This window comes from Lissotriton helveticus, chromosome 1_1 (genome assembly GCF_964261635.1).
Source record: "Lissotriton helveticus chromosome 1_1, aLisHel1.1, whole genome shotgun sequence".
Lineage (NCBI taxonomy): Eukaryota > Metazoa > Chordata > Amphibia > Caudata > Salamandridae > Lissotriton > Lissotriton helveticus.
Genome location: NC_136057.1, coordinates 1,372,293,568 through 1,372,317,038, shown reverse-complemented (window position 1 = coordinate 1,372,317,038; position 23,471 = coordinate 1,372,293,568). Strand labels below are relative to the sequence as shown.

The 23,471-nt window shown below is 45.4% G+C and overlaps 1 protein-coding gene across 8 annotated transcripts in view; it reads right to left on the bottom strand.

The window, feature by feature from the left end:
• The window catches only part of PLA2G6 (phospholipase A2 group VI), a 593,695-nt gene that overhangs the window by 146,241 nt on the left and 423,983 nt on the right, over nucleotides 1-23,471 (bottom strand). The window lies entirely within an intron of this gene.

Below are 23,471 nucleotides of genomic sequence, written 5' to 3'. Positions count from 1 at the left end.
GTGCTCGACTTTCACAAGAGTACACAGACTCATAACAGCTCAACAACCTACATAGAGAGATGCAGCTGAGGTCAGTTTACCTTCACATGTGTAGCAAAGGCACCTGACCATCACAGGTACAGCTGAAATCACACAAACATCAGAGGCTCAGCGGAAGGTAGGCCAAGGGAACATGGCATGCAGATCGACAGATGAAGGCACACATTTGTGAAGGCTTGATTGTGGGCTTGTGTCCTACACAAGCTCAGCTCAGATCATGTGACCGAGACAGCCGTGGGCACCTGATTGTGTACAAATATACTGCCTGCAAACTACCTCTTCAGAGAAGTACACAATTACGGATTCTTCAGCTAATTGGCAATTCTTATAAGAGCAGCCTTCCTAAAGCTTGCAGTCATCCCTCTTCCATTAAGTACAAGTCACATCTCCATCAACATAAAATCTATACTCTTCTTCCCAAGACCTCCTTCCTTCATACATGTGAAAACACCTCCGTCTTGTAGAGGTCACTGGAAACCCTGTTCGTATTGAATTTGAAGGCAAAAGTAGTCCTGCCATGAGACTTCAGCCCACCGAGGTCTCCGCCTTTTGCCTCAGCAACATCCTTAAGCATCTCTCAAATTACTTGTCCCTTGTTCTGATCCCTGTCTGACCCCTACATAATTTAGCACCTATCAATATCCAATTAGCAAATTGGTATCTCTCTAACCACATGAGATGTGGGGCTGTAAACACGTTTCTATGAAGTGCAGGGGGCTTAGGGTGAAGAGGGACAAAGTTCTCAGCCAATCATCATTCATTAGAAGTCATAAACATTGAATCACATGCAGAAGAAGTTAATTCATTTTTGCTTTTAACCAGAAATCCCCAATTATAGAAACAGAATGGTCATGTAATATCAACAATTAATTTTGTTATGAAAAGATTCACAGGAAACTATAACCAGCATTGGCATAGCCAATAGGTCTCGCCTTTGGGACCTTATAAATATTTAGTTATGCAGCAGGTCCCAAAGGCGAGACCTATTGGCTATGTCAATGCTTGTTTTGTTTACCCTTCAATCTGTTGGTCTCTCCTGGCATCTGCCTGCAACCATTCCTGCCTTCAAACCAAATTTCTTTCCATCTAACATTCATGTGCTCATTCCATCTACTCTCACACTTTTTACTTTGCTAGATTTCTAATTTATCTTTTCTCTTCCCAGTACCTAATGTCTCTGTCCTCCCTCCGATCCAACTCACTGTATCATCTTGCGTGTATCAGCTTATGACCAGAGACCCCTGAGCAGTACCCAGGGTTTTACTCAGAAGCCTGTGGCCGCACTATCAGATTTTGGGGTCCAAGGCTGCTTAGTCTTGATTCCACCTCATGCCTCTTTAATCCATCACCAGATACTCCCTCCCCCTTTGTCTCTTGTAGGTTCCTGCTTTCTCCGTTTGTTGTATTTTTTCTATTGTTCTCTACCTTTGTTTCCCCCTTGAGTGTTTTTCTCTTTTTTGCTCTAATGAGAAAAAAATAAGTGTGCCCCCCCACAAATGAGTGCCTGTGAGCCCCACCTGCATTCACCAAATTAAAAAGTGCCTGTGAGTCAAGCATCAAAGCAAAGAAAGTAATGAGTACTATCTCAGTCGACCCAGTGTAGACCCTCGCTGAAGCTGGGAAAGTGGATGGATTCACAACACCCTTGCATTTTACTTTCTTATGCACATAGCGTTGATAACACATACCAGTACTGGTTAGAAATATTATGCATCCTCTATTGTTCCAGATAACCCGTAAACAATTAAGTGAAAGCAGGGGTAAGAAACTGAGGCTTCATGGAAAATGCCAAATTCTACATAGACTTTAAGGGAGGCCTTTGTAACTTACTTGTGAAATGTACATGAGTTGGCTGGTAGACAAATTACCACACATTCCCACCTTAAAATGTCTCAGTTCAATTTTTTGCCCAGATTGATATTTAATTATATTTTCTGTGAAAAGGTGTAATGTCAGCTTTTTAAAGAAAACATACACTTGTTTTTAGTAGTGACACCGGGAGAATATTGGTGGGCCAGCTCCTACCTCCTTTTCATTGATAGAACTGTCCTCTCACCAATCACTTCTAAACGGTACAGGTTAGAAATTCACCTACCCCATCTTGTTAAGTCATGGACTGTCAATAAATAGCAGTAGTTTGTGGAAAAGGGGTAAAGTACTGGTGGGGATCACCCAGCCTCCTGGGCCATTTCCCCAACATTTACTACCTCTACTTGGATCCCTCAGATCCAAACTGATTGGCCATAACCTCAAGTTTGATTAATATGCAGCTAATGCTGAAATCTATCTCTGCATCACCTCAACCAGTGACATTCATCAACTGAAACTATCCTCAAGATAAAATACAATTGGATATCAAGTACCTTCCTGAATTGAACCTAAATGGCTTCACCCCCCAAGGGGACAAGTTGTGCAAAATCACTTAGATTCATTATCGACTCAAAGAACGAATGCTTCCATTTAGAAGGCACCCACCAATTCTAGCAGGGTCTCTATGTGCTGGTTTGCCAGAGAGGGCTACAACTGATAGTTACTCATGACTGCTTCACAGCCCGAGAAAGTGGATAATTCTTTAAGCTGTATGTAAAGAAAATCCCCAACGTGTTCCTTCTATTACTACGGCTCTGTCGATCTTGATTTAAACCTAAATCTGAAGAGGCACAGTACACGGGGAGATAATCAGTGACGCAGTCCCCAAATGATGGTAACATCTGAACATGTACCAGGCCAGTTTGAATTATATTCTGACCAGGAGCTGGGGCAGTATTCTACTCCAATGGGAGACGTGATCTTTCTATCTCATTCAAAGAAGGTATCTCCAGGAAACCCAAGACAGCCTAGTAACAACTCTATGCCCTCTATTAAATAAAGCATGCAACAGGTTGCAGAGAGCGAGATTTGACCAACTAAAATGTTAGATGTGGAGTCAGAAGCAATGCAAAGTAATGTTTGGCTAGGGTGTCAATTGAATTCAAGATGACCGGTCTGAAAATCCATCAGTGCTGCTCCTCCTATGGAGTGAGCTTTGGGAGCATGTGTAAGAGATTTGTTGATGTTCTGGTAAAAAGCAATATTATGGGACACCATTCACCTCAGCATCGATTGTTTTTAAAGTATTATATGAGGGGGAAGAGACTGACAATTTTAAGATACGTTTTTCAGTATCTTCAGTCTCATCAAGATAATATTTAATAGCTCTTATGAAGTTTAACTTAAGCACAACCATTCTGCTAAAGAGATCCAATTAGGGGATAACCAGGACAACAAAATGGTCTGCTTCCCATGAAAATGTAATCTTCTTCTGGAAAGGAACAAGAGAGGAAAGTGTGAAGGAAATTATAAATAAAAATGTGCGGTACCTAGAGCTTGAATCTCATCATGCTTCTTGCTCATTTCATAACCAGTAGAAAAGCGACCTTTCAAAACAAATGTAGATCTGGCTTGTGACCGAGTTCAAAAGATGGTAGGCATTAATTTGGACAAGACTATATTGAAATGATAAGGGAAACAAGGGGAGAAGGTTTTCTGACAGGTAGGAAAATTGAAACACTCTAGGAGTCTCAATAACAGGAATGGTGAACAGAAAGTTACTTGTGAAGGAAATACGCAATTGACATTCTAGGGACAACGAACTGAGGTACCCTGAATCTTTCCTGAGACTGTAACCGATCTAAGCACCACTTTGAGCATGGCCAATCAAGAACAATGAAGACCATTCTCAATGTGTGTTGTTTCAGCTTAATAATCACCTTACAGTACAGAGGAACTCGCGAAAAAGTGTGATGAAATGTATGTTATGTTACTAGTCTATCCAAATAGCATTCCCTTTGGAGTCGTCTAGTACATCAACCTGAGCTCCACTTGAGACGAAAAGCATCTCCGAGTGACAGCCGCCTTGGAAAATCCAGCGCGCATATTTTCTGACATCGAGCGTTCTGGGCAGAGGCAAACAGATCTAACCAAGGCTCTCACCACTGATGAAAAAGACCTTACGCCTCCTCCAGGTAGGGGACGCCATTAAAGATCTGCTAGGCATGGACGGCTGAGTTTGTCTACTCTGGATTCAGGAAACCTGCCAGGTGTTGAACCACCAGGGATGTGTTCTGATGCTCCAGCCATTTCCAAAGAAGCAGGACTTCTCGACAAAGGGTGAACGACACCACCCCGCCCTGTTTGTTACAGAACTACATGGCGATGGTGTCGTCTGAACACCTGCACCAGACTTCCCTTGATGGAGGGTAGAAAGGCTTTCAATGACAGTCAGATTGTTTGAAGTTCCAGCAAAGAGTCTGGATTCCGTGGGAGACCAGAGTCCTCTGATCTCTACCTCTCCCAGATGGCATCCCCATCCCAGAAGTGACGCATCAGTCACTACTGTGAGATCTTGTTGGGGATGGGTCTGCATTTGACCCAATCACTGTTTGTTAGCATGGCCTCGTAAAATTATTTTACCTGAGCGGGGGTTGCTCCAAACCCTAAAAAAGCTGGAAGGCTCTGAGTCGATGGTCCTTTGTTATGTCAGGCGACGGACAAGGAGAAGTTAAAGCATGCTGTTATGCTTCTTGTGCCTCTTTCCTGAATGCTCTAATGACTTTGAGAGGAAGGAAGAGGACTTTGGGATCCTAAAGCAGTCCCGCGACCTACTTCTCAATCTCTGCAGTCTCGTCTGCCAAGCCACTAGCAGTTTCAAGGGCCGCTCCCTCAAAGCCTTTAGTGCCATGACTCAGCAGCCCGAGCACAACTTGTATTCGTGGTCGCGCTCATGACACCACAGACACACTAGGTGTAGGTCTACAACCGACATAGTGAGATGACACGCACCACATTGTTTAAACCCTGTCTATCCTCAAAGACATCCTGAACACAACAAGAGCAAAATTTCCCCTCCCCAAAAAAAAAATAGACAAAAATTCGGTCAAAACCAACAGAGGGGTAGCTCTTTCTCCAGATCAGTGCTAACTGGTACAAAATGAAAAGAACAGACATCAGCGTGCCACGATGGCTCATATATACGTGACGTGGACATCACTTCTGGTGCAGACAAAGTATAGAGTCGATCAACGCCACCTACTGGTGCACAGGGGTACAGCTCACACAAAGTTTTTCCCAATCCAGTCTGACACTTGGGAAATTCAAAGGAAAGGGATCTGCGGCTAGATGTCTCTATCAGAATAATTTGTATTGTTACCAGAGATGCCTGCTCAGAAAGACTGCCTAGCATTCTAAAGGCCTTTTAACCAGATTACTCTGATATGGAGATTCAAAGACTGAGCCAGTGCCAGATCTACTGTGCCCAGACAAAACTAGAGCTTGTCACTTCTATCTTATTCAGGTATTTTACTGTGGCATTGCTACTTTGAATCAGAATGGAATTTAGTGCAATAGAGGGTATAAACATCTTAAGGGGTGGTACTAAAATGATTGTGAATATGTCGAAGTTTATTCTGAAGACCCAAGAAGAGAACGTGTTTGGTTGTTATTTGTAAAACCTTTGTCACCTTCTTTTAAGTAGGCTTTGTTCAACCAGCTATTACTGATAAGAGTATGGATAGATAAAAATCCTTCAACATTATGAATGCCCCCATCACTATGCATTTGGAAAGCTGACACAGAGGGATTTTGAACAGCAGGACACAACTCTGTACTAGTAATCTTAACCACACATCAGGAAGAGTAGAAAACTTGTGTTTCTTGATGAGCCATACGTAAAAAGATGCCCTCTCTTTGTGTATGGTGCACATCTAATTCCCTGGTGTAAACTGGGAGGAGGACGGTAAATCTGGTGCAGCACAAGTGGTCTAGGCTTTTAATTTTCAATCTGTTGAGATGTCAATCTAATATGTGCCCGAATTTATCTTTGGGCTCTTCTTTCTTGGGAAAAATGTATCAGGGGTAAATCCCTTTGATAGTCTGCTGCTTTGAAACTTTCTTGCCTACCTTTTGCATCATAGTTTGTACCTGTAAAAGCTAGTCCAGCACCCTTGTTCTCCTTGGTGGAATGCGGTTGTGGAAAACTGCAAACCCTGAGCTGGTAACCCTCCTGTACAACATCTAGCACCCATTTTTGTTTTCCATTGAAGTACTGTGCCCTGCCAAGTGGCCCTTGGGGTGTTACGCAACACTACTCAGAACTGCTGGTTTACCTAAGCACCACAAAATTGTATCATTATTTGTCAAACAGCTCTTTTTGTTGCTGGTGGTGTTACTGCTGCTTCTGTCAATAGAGAGGATGTTTGAACTCGATGGTGGGAGAATACTGTCCTGTGCGACTCCATGGTGCAAAATGATGGTGTCTATATTCTAGCATTCATATCCTGCGTATTCTCTGCAACTCTGAACTAGTATAATGTCTGTTCTGATGCTGTGACCACTCTCTACAACAAAACATATTCAGTGCTGCCTTTCTTACTGATGACATTTCACCCCAAGACACTCTTGAGAAAGAGAAACCACTGCAGGTGACCTTTGTGGTGCTGGAAGCAGTGTAGGCTGCAACTGCAGCTGTAACTGCGGCAACATAGGAGGGAATCATTTTCTTGAGCAGGAAAATGTTAAATAGCCACAAAGGGACGTTCCTCCTCCTCCAATGACTATGAAGGATCATGTTGCTTACCCTGCAAGCATCTATTCATGACATGTAGTGCTGTAGAGTCACACGCTCTGCATACTCCTGCCATCTAGTGTTGGGTCCGGAGTTGTGCACATTGTTTTTCTTCGAAGAAGTCTTTCGAGTCACGAGTAAGAGTTACTCCACATCTTGGTGATAGTGCGATTAGATTGGCTTCCCGCAGGCAGGTGAGAAAGGAGTGTGTAATCACAAGGATGACCATGCTAAATGTGAGTGTATCTCATAAGTATGTAATGTAACCACAACGGTCACGGACATCCGGCGAGGAGGGAGGGCTCATGTGAATTTACAGCACTACATGCCACGAGCAGATGCTTACAGGCTAAGTAACATAATCTGTTTGATGCCATGTGTGGCTGTAGGACGGCATGCTGTGCACAGACTGTACAACAGTCCCTCCTTAGAAGCAGTGGATAGCCTGTGGGAGTTTGAAAAAGGGTACATAGCACTGTCTGACCTTCACTGGCTTGTTGGCTTGCTAAAACATTCACACAATAGTGTTTAGTAAATGTGTATGGGGTAGACCATGTAGCTGCCTTACAAATGTCAGTTATGGGAATATAGCTCTCTTTTTACAAGTGGAATGTGCCCTAGGAGTAACAGGTAAAGTTCTTTTGCCCTTAATGTAGCAAGGTTGACAATCCATCTGGCGATGCCCAATTTGGATATAGGGTTGCCTTTATGAGCTGGAGAAGAGGCTACAAAGTTGCTTTGTTGTCCTGAAAGTTTTAGTTCCATGTATATAGAAAATGAGAGCTCTTTTTACATCTATGTTATGAGAGCTTTTTCAGCCACAGAATCTGGGTTAGGGGGAAAAAACTGGGAGCTCAATGGATTGACTGAGATGAAACTGAGAGACTACTTTAGATAGGAATTTAGGATTAGTACAAAGAACCATCTTGTCTCCATGTATTTAGAAGAAAGGTTCTTCCAAGGTTAAAGCCTGGAGCTCCCTAACACACCTGAGTGTGGTAATGGGAAACAAGAATGCCACTTTCCATGAAAGACATTGAAGGGGGCATGAGTGAAGAGGTTCAAAAGGTGGACCCATGAGTCTGGTTAGAACAATGCTAAGGTTCTAAGAGGGCCCTGGAGGCAACCCTGTCTTGTGCCACAGGGGATGGGAAAGGGAACTGTTTGAATATTGAAGTAAAGTAATTTAGCCATAGGGCTATGGTACATAGCTTGGACTCATTTCCTAAATTTCTCCATGACCCCAAATGCGGTAAGTGTTGCCCAAAGATATTCCCAGGCCAACCAGTCAAATGCTTTTTCTGCATCCAATGGTACCATGCCCCGTTTAGTTTTTAGCTTCCCCGCAGCATCGAAAGCCGCCACTGCCGTGTTGACATGGGCAGTGTTATCTCTCCCATGTATAAATCCATGCTGCTGGGGAGAAACCAGACTGGCCATCATTGGAGCTAACCGGGTAGCCAGTATCTTAGCAAACACTTTGGCATCTGCATTTATTAAAGAAATTGGGCGATAAGAAGCCTGTTCCTCAGGTACTTTATCCTTTTTAAAAAAAATTATGTTGGCCACATTCCATGAATTTGGAACTCGACCAGTTACCCCAATTTGCCCAATTACTTCTCTAAGCGCAGGAGCCAGCAAACTTTTACAACTCTTATAAAACTCAGCCCGGATAGCATCCCCCAGTTGCAGCCCACTATTGCTTCCATGATTTCCTCCACAGTGATTTCCTGTTCTAATAGGAGCGAGTCTTCTTCCGGCAAAACCGAGAGGTTATCCCATCCAGATAACTCTGCATACCAGTCAGATCTTGCGCTGGGATTGGAGAGTATAATTGCTGGTAGAAGATAGAAAATTGATCCGCAATCTCCTGGGGGCATCTATATAATGTACCCCCCTGGATAGCTTTAATCATCGTCTTACGATGGTTGTCCTTAAGCTGATGGGCTAGAACCTTCCCTATACAATCGCCATACTCACATTGCAGTGTCTTGTGCTTAGTAAACCTAGCTGCTACCTTCTCGTTTAAAGCCCTATTTATCGCTACCCTGTCCTCCACTAGGGAGGAATACAAAGAGTCCTGATCTACCGCTCCCTGTTGGACAGCCTCAGTATGCTGGAGCTCACTAGCTATAAGCCTTTGATAGGCTTCCTTAGCTGGCTTCTCTCGTTCTCTATTTTGTTGCCAAACAAACTACTGGGTAGCTCCTTGAATATATGCTTTCATAGCATCACATGCCACACAGGGAGAAGCGGACCCTAAATTGTCTTCCAAATATTCCGATCGTTTATTTAGAGATAAAAGCCAAATATTCAGAGTCCGTAACCAGATATCGTGATAACGAAAAAGGGCAAGCTGTTTTAGGCAAAGGGTTGGCCAAAAAAGATAGTAGTATGGGATTACGGTCGGATGTAATCCGAGCACACATCTCCATCTCCATATCTGAACCCAACAAATTGCTATCTGAAATCCAAGCCATGTCAATCCTAGAGTATTGCCGATGCGGTATGGAGTAGTATGTGTAGCCAGGTATTGTTGGAAATAAAGACACCATTCACCGTCAGCGCTCTGTGGGACTCGCGCTTACCTGCCTTCTGCTGCCTTGAGTGAGAAGCTCGCCGCACCCGCTCCGCGGGTGCCGCTTCGTTTGCTTGGACTCTGCCTGTTACTGTGGGGGCACTTCGCTTTGGACAGAGGGACCAGCAAGGCTACAGGGCTGCGAGCGTGCAGGGACTACCTATCCCAGGTGTCCCTGCGAGACCGAGTCCACCTTCCGGTCCGCTCTCCCTGTAGCTCCGCCCTCTGCCCCTCGGTGTGCTGTGAAAATCACCTGGAACAGCCCTTGACCTTTGGGACACCATTCACCGTCAGCGCTCTGTGGGACTCGCGCTCACCTGCCTTCTGCTGCCTTGAGTGAGAAGCTCGCCGCACCCGCTCCGCGGGTGCCGCTTCGTTTGCTTGGACTCTGCCTGTTACTGTGGGGGCACTTCGCTTTGGACAGAGGGACCAGCAAGGCTACAGGGCTGCGAGCGTGCAGGGACTACCTAACCCAGGTGTCCCTGCGAGACCGAGTCCACCTTCCGGTCCGCTCTCCCTGTAGCTCCGCCCTCTGCCCCTCGGTGTGCTGTGAAAATCACCTGGAACAGCCCTTGACCTTTGGGACACCATTCACCGTCAGCGCTCTGTGGGACTCGCGCTCACCTGCCTTCTGCTGCCTTGAGTGAGAAGCTCGCCGCACCCGCTCCGCGGGTGCCGCTTCGTTTGCTTGGACTCTGCCTGTTACTGTGGGGGCACTTCGCTTTGGACAGAGGGACCAGCAAGGCTACAGGGCTGCGAGCGTGCAGGGACTACCTAACCCAGGTGTCCCTGCGAGACCGAGTCCACCTTCCGGTCCGCTCTCCCTGTAGCTCCGCCCTCTGCCCCTCGGTGTGCTGTGAAAATCACCTGGAACAGCCCTTGACCTTTGGGACACCATTCACCGCCAGCGCTCTGTGGGACTCGCGCTCACCTGCCTTCTGCTGCCTTGAGTGAGAAGCTCGCCGCACCCGCGGGTGCCGCTTCGTTTGCTTGGACTCTGCCTGTTACTGTGGGGGCACTTCGCTTTGGACAGAGGGACCAGCAAGGCTACAGGGCTGCGAGCGTGCAGGGACTACCTAACCCAGGTGTCCCTGCGAGACCGAGTCCACCTTCCGGTCCGCTCTCCCTGTAGCTCCGCCCTCTGCCCCTCGGTGTGCTGTGAAAATCACCTGGAACAGCCCTTGACCTTTGGGACACCATTCACCGTCAGCGCTCTGTGGGACTCGCGCTCACCTGCCTTCTGCTGCCTTGAGTGAGAAGCTCGCCGCACCCGCTCCGCGGGTGCCGCTTCGTTTGCTTGGACTCTGCCTGTTACTGTGGGGGCACTTCGCTTTGTACAGAGGGACCAGCAAGGCTACAGGGCTGCGAGCGTGCAGGGACTACCTATCCCAGGTGTCCCTGCGAGACCGAGTCCACCTTCCGGTCCGCTCTCCCTGTAGCTCCACCCTCCGCCTAATCTTAGTTACTATAAACAGTGTTTGTCTCCCGCAGCGCGGGACGCAGCGCCGGGGCGAAGACCGGGCTAAGAGCGGGCCGTTTGAGGCCGTTCGAGGTCTAAGAGGGCTGGGCTGGGCTACCCCCCTTGGTTTCATTATATTACCTTTTTTGTTATTAGTGTTAACTTCATTGTGTATCCTTGTTTTCTGTTGTGTCAATAATGTGCTCACGGGGTAGTCGGAGCAAAACTGCCATGGGTCTCAAAAAACCTAGTGGGACTCTGGATGATTTCCTCACAAAGACTAACTTGGCCATTGATGCTGAAATAAATAAAATGCAGCACAGGGTTTCCTTGGAATTAGATGCTGCGCGGAAACTGTCTATGGACATTGCTTCCTCCAAAAAATCGTCCCTGGGAAAGCTGGCCTTAGCACTAACTCCCGAGCGTCCAGCTGGCCCTCGCCCCTTGATTACAATGGCTGAAATGCATCACCCGCCACCCGTATCTCCTCTTAAGCAAGTTAAGGTTTCTATTCCAACCGCTTCAGAGGTGCCTGTACCATCCATTTTTGTGGCAGGGAAAAAATCACCGGGGAAAATTGTCATGCCCAGGTCAGCTGCTATCGCTAGAAAGGCTGCCCTCCAGCGGAAAAAAATTCTGGCAAGGTCTACCTTTGCTCGTAAAAAGGCAAGGATTGCCCTTTCCCAGTTTTTTAATAATCGACGTCCATTGGGTATACTAGGGACAGAGGATGCAAAAGATAAAGTTGTACCTGCCCCACTTGGTAGTGACATTAGTTTTGCCCCAAGTGATGTAGAGTTTGAATCCTTAGTGGAAAATTCCCAGGTCAACCATAACATAGTACCAAACAAGTGTAGATTGAGTGAGGTTGAGGGGGACAGAAGGAGGGATGAGGAATTTTTACAAACAGTTTGGGACACGCTCAAAAAGTTACTTACTCCCCTAGAACTACGACTCTCCCGTATGGAAAACCATTTGTTAGAAATGGACAAAACTATTGTTACATTGGCTAGCTTTAGTCTCAAGCAAATGGAAGCTAGGGTCATACAGGATGGGAGCTTGATGCCACAGCCACTTGTGGCAGACCCACCTGCCCCCCCCACCACAAACCCCAAACCTGTGCCTAAACCTCGCACAATTGTTGGAGATAGTGCCATCAACTCTTCTAATCTTAGCCTTTGTTCTATGCCTCAGGACCCAATACCACCGAAACCCACACAACAAGCTTGCCCTGCTAAAACTACAATTCCACCAAAGGCGAGGGCTCACACTACCGCATCACAGAATACAACACGTCCAAAACCTAGCCTAAAACCTGTTGTACAACGTTCTAACGACTTGATTAATAAAAACTGTCCACCGTTAGAATCTAGTAGACCAAACTTTCGTGGTGGATATATTGATCTACCTCCTGAGGCGAGCTCATATGTCATCATATTAACTGGCGTTCCTTCTCTTGGCCACCAAACAAAAGAGGACCCTTGGTCTCTTAAAAATAAGGTCATCCACTGGCTAAACAAGAACAGACAGATACCTAGTCACCTAAGAAGCCAGGTCTTAATGGTGCGAAGAGTACCATGGGTTGGACGCACTTATAAAAACATTACTGGTGACTGTATAGTGGTGTCATTTGCTGATCCCAATACTGCACAGCACCTTTGCTCATGGCCCCATTACGAAGGTGATCAGTCAATCGTTGTTAGACCCCTCACCTTTTTTTATCCCCCTCAACGGCAATTTGACATGGGTGGGTCTTGGATGACAATTCAAAAGCCCAGGCATAGAGGCTTTGGGTACGGTGGGCCCACACAGAACACTGGATGGCAAGGTGTGCCTACCTGTAACATGTTTGGCTGTTTGGATGAGGTTGACTGACATGGGGGGGGGTTGCTCTTAAGCATCCAGTAGATCTCAGCTTGCCTTCCCGGGTAGCACCTAGTATAGAATGCACCATGATGCCATCGGGATTACTACTTCCAGTGGACATCGTTGGTGAGCGTATTCTGATTGAGTCTGGAGTTCCGGGACACACTGCGACCTCCAGTTTTAGTAATCCAGCTAACCCAATAAATATGGCATCTTGGAACATAGCAGGTTTAAGGGGTCGCCTGGACAACGATGATTGGGTCGATTTCATCATCACTCATGATATCATCGTTTTCCAGGAAACCTGGTCAGTTGATCCCCTGTTTAGAGTAGGTTTTCTAAACTTTTATATACCTGCTTTGCAGGGTCTTAGGGGCAGGCCTTCAGGTGGGTTAACTATTTGGGTAAAAAACTCACTCTGCTTTAGTGTGAAGGAAATCCAGGTGAAGAACCCCGATCTCCTTTGTCTACTATTGCGCAAGGAGAACTGCAAGGACATCCTTTTAATTAATATCTATGCCAGGGGTTGTCAGGGTGGAAAAAAACAACCCATCCTTAATGACTTGGAAGCCTTCCTAAATGAGCAGAAAAGTGACCAGCTCGTTTTGGTGGCTGGTGACTTGAACTGCACATTTGAACCCATTATGAATCTAGGTGAGGATATAGGGTTGGAGGATGACTCTGTCTGGAACATTCCCCCGCTGGCTATAACTAAGGGAGTTAAGGGAACGGAGGCTGCCCTCCACTGGCTTGGTTTCTGTTTGGAATGGGGGTTCCGTGCGGTGAACGGGCGTTGCTTATCTGATAAGGTGGGCAACCCAACTTTCAATAATGGGCTTGGTGTGAGTCGTATTGACTATATTTTGGTCAATATTGATTCCTGGGACACAGTAGTGGACATGTCAATCGAAATAAGGCCAGAGAGTGATCATGATCCACTCTTATTTGTATTTAAGGTCCCGGGCTTAGCACCCCCCCAGGCTGAAACAGCCTGCATTACATCAGATCTGGTTCTAAGTGACAATAGAAGACGAGTCCAATGGCCAAGGGTCATAGTAGATCAGGAGCTTGTCAGTCAAATAGAAAATCTTGTCCTTGAAACCAGAGATAAGATGCTTGCATTTTCACCTGACGACGACAGGGCTAAGCCCACTATTGTTGATCTTCACGAGACATGTTTTGCGGCCATTAAAGAACTGCTTACTAGGCCATATAGAAAACAGAAAGTGAAGCAACCCAAAGGTTGGTATACTAAAAATTGTCGAGAGGCCCATAGTATACTAATCGCTGCTGTTAAATCTAGAAATACCCCAGAAATCAGGACAGCCCGACAGGCCTATAAACGCGTTATTTGGGAAGCCAAAAGGGAATGGGACGATTCATATTGGACGGAACTCCTTAAAGCCTGTGAATCATCCAACCAGATTAAGTTTTGGGAGTTGGTTAGGTGGGGTCGGGGCTCTGACTCACTTACTCCGGAAAATTATGTTTCCTCTGATGATTGGGTGGAATTCTTTTCCTCTCAATTTAAAGACCCTAACATCGTTCATTTAGCTACTGAGTCTGTAGTGGGGACCTCACTAGAAGTTTATGGGGATGTTCTTAACTTCTGCTTTTCTGACACCGAACATGCCTTACACTTAGTCCAGTCTGGGAAGGCCCCAGGCATAGATGCTGTTCCTGCAGATCTTTTTAAATTAAATATAGAATTATGGGTCCCTTATATAACAATTTTAGCAAACTCTATTGCCGCGGGAGCTAGGGTGCCACAATCCTGGAAAAGGGCTGAAATACTTCCGGTACACAAGAAAGGGGATCGAACTTCTCCGAAAAATTATCGCCCCATCAGCTTGATTGATACTATTCAGAAAGTGGTATCAAGAATGGCCCTAGCTAGAATCCAGGGGTGGATGGAGCAGAATAATATACTCTCCCCCTTGCAAGCAGGGTTTAGATCAGGTACTAGCACCCTAGACCAGGTGTTTCGCCTTACCATGTTATATTGGAAGGTGGTCCTCTTGGGCGGAGGTGTCATGTACGCCGCCTTTGTCGATCTCAGGTCGGCTTTCGACCTGGTTCCGAGGGCCAAGTTATGGGATGCCCTTAGACTTATGGGCCTTCCACTTGAACTTCTAGAGCTGGTTAGGCGTCTACACGAGGATAATTTTGCCCGTGTAAGATGGGGGAAGCAGGGTCAGGTAACCGCCAACTTCCCTGTCGAACGCGGGGTTCGGCAGGGTTGTGTGTTGGCACCCACGCTGTTCCTCCTATTTATTAATCGGGTGGTTGCCTTCTTTAATGAAACTCAAACTGATGCACCCACCCTGGGGGGGGCCAAGTACCCCATGTTAATATTCGCTGATGATACCCTGCTCCTCTCTAGGACTCGGAGTGGCCTCCAGGCAGCTTTAAATAGATTTGCAGAATTTTGTTCCGAAAATGACCTTCAGATTAACGCTGATAAAACGAAATTTATGGTTTTTAACAAAAACAAACAAATTACAAGTTCATTTTTATTAGAAGGTGTCCCTATTGAACAGGTCAAAGTCATGTCCTATTTAGGCGTGACTCTTGACCATCAACTTAACTGGAATCCCCAGCTGGAGGTTTTAATTCTAAAATTTGTCCGCCTCACTGGCTGCTTGCTAAAGGAACAAAAAAAAACCTTGACAAAACGCATTACACCAGCTTTAAAAATTTATGAGGCCAAGGTTAACGCAGCCATTTTGTACGGTGCGGACATTTGGGGTCACAAAAGCTTGACAGCATTGACCATAGCACAGAATAGGTTCCTTCGGAGTCTAGTTGGGCTTCCGCAATCGACACCCATAAAACCCTTGCTTTTGGATTTGGGCTGTAGACCTCTGGATGAGATGGCACAGTACCGGCTTGTCGCCTTCTGGCGACGACTCTGGACTACTCATGAGCTTAGCCTTTTTGCCCACGAATTGTGTGAAATTAGATCATTGTGGGGTGCCATGAAAATCCCTTGGTTGCGGGAGGTCAAACAGATTCTGCACTCCATGGGCCTTTCTGAATTATGGCTGCATCCGGAATGTGCTAGGTTCCCCTCCAAAGTGGAGTTTAAAGAGCTATTTTGGGCAGCAAAGAAATCTGCTTTGGTTTCACTCTCATCAGAAAATAGCCTAACGGGATTGTTCTTATCACATAAGATTATACCATCCCTTGAGCCTTTTTGGGATTTGATATGCAAAGCCCTTGACCGCAAGCTGTACTTTCAGTTTCGTGTGGGAACGTTGCCGATCAATTCCTTTACTGCAAGATGGACAAAGTCTTCTACCTCCAAGTGTCCTTTTTGCTCTGATCAGGTTGAGAGTATTGGCCATATATTTTTTGCATGCCCAGCATATCGATTGCCCCGACTAAAATGGCTGCAACCAATTTGTAAAACTTTAAATTGTGTAGAGAATCGCACTGCCCTGTTGAAACTACGCGACATGCGCACTGAAAAATCTGTGATTTGTGTTGCTAAATTTCTGGGGTGGATGTGGCTGATACGTGCAAAGAACGTGTAACCCTGCTTTGATTAACTTGTATTCTTCTTCTTAACTTGTGTTTTTAAATTTTGTATGTTGCCTACGGGCAACCTTTCTTTTTATATTTGGGGTTCCTTGGAATATGCAAAAATGTTGATATCTTGTAAATATTTTTATTTTGTGGTCTTTTATGAATTTTATTCGAAATAAAGACTTATGAACTTGACTTGGAAATAAAGAGTGCCACGCATCTTGTAGTGAATGCAATCGCCCTAGTTCTAAAATGGAAGCCCTCACCTTCGCCATCCTAGAAGCACGCGGCTGGCTAGTAGAATCTATACCATAATTAATGACACAGTTAAAATCTTCCATTACAATAAGTGCCCCCTGCCATCTCACTAATTCCAAGCAAATATAATCAAATAAAGTCGGATCATCAAAATTAGGTCCATACAATACCCAAAACACATATTTCACACTATTAATCTCAATTTGAGCCAGGGCCAACCTCCCTCTTTGATCCACTAATACCTTATGAATTTGACAATCCAGTGTCTTAGAAACCAAAATACCAGTGCCCCTTAGGGACATATTCTGTGAAGTGCATATTATATTCTGTAAGCCCAGTTGGTTAAGATGGCCACGATCTTTATACGATATATACGTATCCGAAAGAAGTACTATATGAGGTTTATATGCCCTAAGCTTTTCCCGTAATTATTGTCTTTTAGATCCTCAATGTAATCCTGACACATTCCAAGACAAGCACCTAATCATTGCCATACCCTTTGATGTAAACGTGATAGCTCACATCAGAAAAGTAAAATCCCCCATTCCCCACCTCCAAATCAACCGTAGGCATTCTTTTTGCTCTCTATGCAGAGCCATTTATTAAGGCACTTCTGGCAAATGACATGATACGTCTGTTGAACATTGGGCAGCGCTCACTGAAACTCACTGCTTACGCGGATGACATTGCTATCTTTTCAGCGGAGCCAAAATTGGCAATAGAAAGTATCAACATGGAAGCTAAGATGTTTGGCCTTTTTTCAGGCTACAAATGAAACAGTAATAAAACGCAAGTGCTTCTTAAACTCCAGCCAGAACTCCCGGTGGAAGGGGCATGCCCGACTGAGATGTATTTAGGGGTACGTATTTCACCTAAAATTGAACTTATCCATTCATGAAATTATGATCCTCTTCTAGTTGTTATTACAAAGCAACTGAAAATGTGGCACACGCTTCCAATCAGTATTTTAGGTAGGTGCAACATCATTAAGATGAAGATACTACCTACATTTTTGTACTTATTCAGGTAGATCCCGCTGCAAATTCCTTATTTGTTTTTTAATAAATTGGATGGGGTTTTGAGTAGTTTTATTTGAGGCTATAAAAATAATCAAGATGTGCTATTGGTTTAATGAAGCTTTCCTACAACCAGGGAGGTTTAGAACTCCCAGATTTTAAATAGTATTTGTGGGCTGCATTTGTTGGGCGCCTGCGCAGTCTTTTGAATCCAGATAAGGTGGATTTTTGGCACTAGCTTGTTCTTGGCCCAGAGAGTCAGATGTTTTTGTATCGAATCAATGACCCTAACTAATTTAAAAGTGTACGGTACAAAACTATTGGAGACTGTGCTTATACATGGCAGGGCATCAAAGGTAGATCTTCTCTATCTCTTATACATGATAAACTTCCTCTATGGGGTAACCCGATGCTCCCTGGGATATTTCAAGATACTATGGACCTGCAATGGACAAAGAATGGTGTGTACCATTTAGGGCAATTGTATGATTGTAATGGATTCAAATCATTTGAGAACCTACATCTAACGTTTGATATTCCTCAGTGGATGTTTTTTAAATATAAGCAGGTAAGGGATTATTTTGTTAGACACATAGCTATCCGGAGTGTTTCAGGCTCACAGAACCGGCAGGCTGCTTTCAGTAGGATGTATCGATCTCTCTTTCAGTTTAGATTAGATGGTTGTGCAAAATTAGAATCAAGATCGAGTGAGACCTTAGGGATAAATATTACTATAGGAGAGGTGAAGAGTGCTTTTGATACTATAGCATGCTTTGTACATTCGGTTAATTTACGACTACAACAATTTTGGACAATTTTTGCACTTTATCGTACCCCGGAGAGGATCGCTAGATGGTCTCAAGGTGGGGTAAGACAGGGAGGGGTTCATGAAGGGGCGCATTGCAACTTCCCCAAGTGCGGGCTATGCACAGCTGATCTGACACATATGTTTGTACGTGCCCCGCTTTAAGTCTTTTTTGGGAGAAGATAATATTTGTTATTAAACTCCGACTTGGGGTTGAATATACATTTATGATTGCTGAAAAGATGCTTGGTTATAAGGCGGGTAGTGGCCGGCATAGATCTATAACTGCAATTATGTTGGTTGCTGCCCGACTGGCGATCGCTAGAGCTTGGATCTCTCCCATATCCCCCACTGTGACCAAATAGTGGTTAATTGTTATGGAAACCGGTGAAAGAGAGAAGGCTTTAGCTAAAGCAAGGAGTATACATGCTTAGCTAAAATTTGGGTCTATATGGGGATGGTTAGATGACTCTCAGGCCAATTTTCTGATGGGATTAGCCTGCGTTTCCTATCTGTGTTGTTTTAGCCTCCTTTGTTTTTCAGATAATTTTTTGTATATCCATATTTTCATGTATATTTTTATATTCTGCCGATATTCTATTTCTTTGCCACCACCCCTGTATAATCTCCACCTTCTTATTCCCTTTTTTCCTTATATTGTATTATTGTGGAGTAGAATTTTTTCTGAATGTATTTCTTTTTGACAATAAAAAATGTTCACAAAAAAAAGAGGGTGCTGGAGGAACCCGAGGAGGAATGATTCTTTTCAAACCTCCCATGAATGTCTTAATGACTGGTATTTTGAGAAGTGAGAGATGCTAATTTGGAGATAGGCAGCAATTGCAGCAAGATGTAACCTGATGGAAGTGTAGGCTAAATTAGCCTTTTTCAAATAAAGTATGTAGCAAATAATTTCTTGCATTGTGACTTTCATTGGATCTATTTATTGGGTTGGCAGTCGCAAACAAAACGTTCCATTTTGCAGCATACCATGCTCTGGTTATAGGTTTTCGTGCTTCTTTAAGAATGTTCATACATCCTTGTGGTAAATTTAGCCAGCCAAACTCTATGACCTCAAAAGCCATTCTGCAAAATTGAAAGTTTTGGGGTTTGGGTGTCTGATTCATCCTAGATTCTGAGTGAGAAGGTCCGGCCTGTTTGGGAGCTTCTCATGAGGAACTACTAAGTGATCTATTACTGTTGTGAACCAGGGCAGACAAGCTAAAGTGGGGGCTACTAGGATCATAGTGAGAGATGTTTGCCTGAGTCTCTGAATCAGAAACGGAATAAGAGGGAGAGGTGGAAACGTGTGGGCAAATATCCCAGATCAACTCATCCATAGTGCGTAGCCCATGCAGTGGGTGTGGGTACTTAGATGTGAGGTTTGGGCATTTTGTGCTTAAGGATGTGGCAAAAAGGTCTATTTGAGGAAAACACCACTTTTGAAAGTAGGGAAGAAGGGTTTGTTGGTGGAGCTCCCACGTGTGGGACTATTGCTGCATCCTGCTGAGCAGGTCTGCAAAATCGTTATCTGCTCCTGGCAAAGATTCCACCAAGAGGTGAATGTGGTGGTGAAGATCAGGACAACCATGTGAGATAGATGAAGAAGAAAAGCTTTTAGCGCTAGTAAGTTCGCCTGAAGCTCCAAGTAGATGATGTGTAGGGATTATTGTCTGGGATCCCATAAGCCTTGTACTGTGAGGTCTTTGTAGATGGACACCCCAACCTGTCTCCGATGCATCTGTAGTGAGAGAGAGGTGAGAAACAGGGTCCAGAAAAGGCTGCCCCTGTAGCAGGTTGTTGGTGTTCCAGAATTGCAGAGAACGGTGAGTGCGGCGGTCTATCAACACTAGGTCCTCAAGGTAACCCTGTGATTGAGATCACGGCGAGCTAGACATTGCTGCAGGGGACGCATGTGCAACCTCGAGTGGGGAACTATGGCAATGCAAAAGGCCATCATTCCAAGCAGACGCATCACAGTCCGAACTGTGAGAGTTTTGTTTGGTTGGAACAGTGGTAGAGTTACCTGAAAGGTCTGAACTCAAGCGGGATTGGGATAAGCATGGCCTACCTGTGTGTTGAGAATTGCTCCTCAGTAAGGTTGAATTTGGAGAGGTTGAAGGTAAGACTTGGGGACGTTTGCTGTAAACCCTAGTCTTTGAAGTAGATCCACTGTCAACTGAGTGTACTGTTGACACTGTAGGTCAGTACAGGCGTGGATGAGCCAATCGTCCAGGTAGGGGAATACATGAATGTTTTTTTCTGCGCAGATATGCTGTAACTACTGCCAAACATTTAGTGAAAACTCGAGGTGCTGTGGTCACCACGAATGGTAGAACTCTGAATTGGTAATGTTTGCATGCTATGACAAATCTGTGGAATTTGCATTGTGCATGTTGTACTGGTATATGAAAATAGGCATCCTTTAGGTCCAGTGTTGCCATAAAGTTACCCTGTTAGAGAAGTGGAATAACATCATATAGAGTAATCATATGGAAATGTTCCAATAGGATGCATTTGTTGAGGGGTTGGAGATCTAAGATTGGTTTCAGTGACCCATCTTTTTGGGGAATAATAAAGTATAGAGAATATACCCCTGACCCCTGCTGTTCTATAGCCCCTTTTAGAAGCAAGGCTTTGAATTCTTTTTGAGACGATCTTGTGAGAATCTGTGAGTGCAAGGTGGGATGTTGGGTATGGTGGTAATGAGCTCCAGAAAAAAGTCATATTGGATAATTAATAGTACCCATTGGTCTGTGGTGATGGATTCCCATACTGGGTGAAAAGATTGTAGTCTGCCCCTGACAAGTGTGGAATGGTCAGAGGAGGATTGGATAGTCACTGTTTTGAAGTGGGTGTTGCTCCGCATGCAGAGGCACCCCTGCCCCTTCATTTGTTGTTTCCGCCTCTGAAGGAAGCTCTAAAATAACCCTTACAGTAGGCAGACTGACCTTGTTTTTGTTGGAAAGTGGAGGCTTTATATGCACCCCTGTAGCCTGTGCAAGAAAAGGACCCTCTATGCATTGCCATTTGAAATGCTCCCATGGCTTTAGCTTTGTCAGTGTCCTTGTTCATCTCATCAAGGGTTGTGTCTACTTGTGGACCAAAAAGGTGCTCTTTGTCAAAAGGCATATTTAGTACTGCCTGCTAGACCTTTGGTTAGCAACCAGACACCTAAGCCATGTGACTCTAAGAAGCACGCTGTTATTAACACCCCTGTCAGCATATCAACTGCATGTACTGCATTTCGGAAAGAGTTGCTGGTGATGGATCGGCCTTCTGTGACAATTTGTTGTCCCCTTCTGCAGTGTTCCTCCAGGAGGTACTGTAAGAGTTGCTCCATCTTATTCCAATGGGCCAGAAGGGCTTGAGAATTGGCAATACGCCAATGACTCGCTGCCTGTGCTGCAAATCTTCCCAGCTGCATGAATTTGCTTGTTCTCCTTTTTTGGAGGTGGAGTGTACCCAGCAGCTTGGCTGTTAGCTCACTTACGAGACATTGTGGCAACTACGGAGTCCGGTGGAACTTGGCCCCTGGTAAATAGTGGTCAGAAGGAGCAGCCTTGAATTCTTTGTCCAACCGTGGGGTGAAAACTCGGGCACGGACTGGCTCTTTAAAATGTCCTCAGAATGCCTCATCATGCATGGAAGCATGGGTAAATACTGGGTGTCTCTATGTGTTGAAGAGAGGGTGTCACAGAAACTGTCCTGTTCTAAGGAGTCTTTGTGCAGCTCACCATTATGGAAAGAATCTGCCTTAGCAATTACTTGCTAAAAATAAAAGGCATCTTCTTGGGGGGAGGAGGGGTGAATGAGATATAGATCCGGATCATTGGGGGTAAGGGTATCAGTGTCGTATGCATCCTATGGGTCAGGATCCCCTAATGGCCCTTGCAGCCCTTATTCATCTGTACCTGGTGACCCTGGAGGTGTAGCATTAAGTAGTGGTGGTGGTGGTGGTGGTGGTGGTGGTGGTGGTGGTGGTGGTGGTGGTGGTGGTGAAGCCTGGTCGGGTGAATGTATGACATTGTTTTGCATTCTGTCCATCAATTGTTCTATTTGCATTTGTCACCCCGAGTGGGACGGGTATGCCCAGACGTGGGGCCTGTGCTCTCCAGCCACTGGAGTCAAGCTATCCTGGCAGATGAGGGCTGAAAGACCAAAACCGGTCCTAGGATGCTTGTTTCCAGTCAACGGAGGACCTGGCCTGGCAGTTCGAACTGGACTGTTTCCAATGGGCGCAGGGTCAAGACTGATTTGCATATGGCTGGGTCAAAACTGGAATGGCATGGTGAGCAAAAAAAATATGGATTTATGCCCAGATCTCTGTACTGGGGTGAATGTATGACATTGTTCTGCCTTCTGTACATCAACTGTTCTTTTTGCATGTCACCCCGACTGGGGCGGGTATGCCCAGACGTAGGTCCCATGCTCTCCATGCCACTGGAGTCAAGCTATCCTGGCTGATGAGGGCTGAAAGCCTGAAACCGGTCCTAGGATTCTTGTTTCCAGTCCAGGGAGGACCTGCCTTGCCGTTCGGGCTGGACTGTTCCCATTGGGCGCAAAGTCAAGACTGATTTGCATATGGCTGGGTCCAAACTGGAATGGCATGGTGAGCAAAAAAACGATAAATTTAGGCCCAGATCTCTGTACTGGGGGTGAATGTATGACATTGTTCTGCATTCTGTCCATCAATTGTTCTTTTTGCAGACAAGTAGCTTTGTCCTTCATCTTCCTTTTCGGAGGGACAGGGCTGTCTAGTGCCTCTTGGAAGGGCAGCTTCCTCTTTTGGTGGGCGAAGCAAGTATCCGTCCTGTACTTTCCTGTATGTGAATTTTCCACAGTTGAATGTCCATTTTCTCGAGAATGGGCTCGATCAGAGACAGGGAAGCCGATGAAGATTTAGAGATTTTCGGCTTTTCAGGACCAGGTTTTTTGCGCACTACCGAGGTAGATGTTGGCAGTTGCCAGCTCGATACTGAAGGTCGGTTTCGGTCATAAAAGGTCAATGCTAAAGGCTTGGCCTTAGTATCAGTTTTGTAATGTAATGTAATGTAATGGTGTCTTGTAAAGCGCCTGAATCACCCCACATGGGGTATCTCCGCGCTGTAGACCGCTGGGGAACCCGTCCTGGCTTTCCCTGTGAGATGGTCCCTGCTGGGTATCTCCAAGGTGAAACCAGGCATCCCTGGCGTATGTGGGGGGCCGTTGTGGAGATGAGGCAAGCTAATGTCCAGAGTTGCCGAGTGTGATCCCTGGTTAGAGTAGGCACCGAGGCGAGAATTATCGAGTCCGCTGACCCTGGTCCACGACCCTGCCAC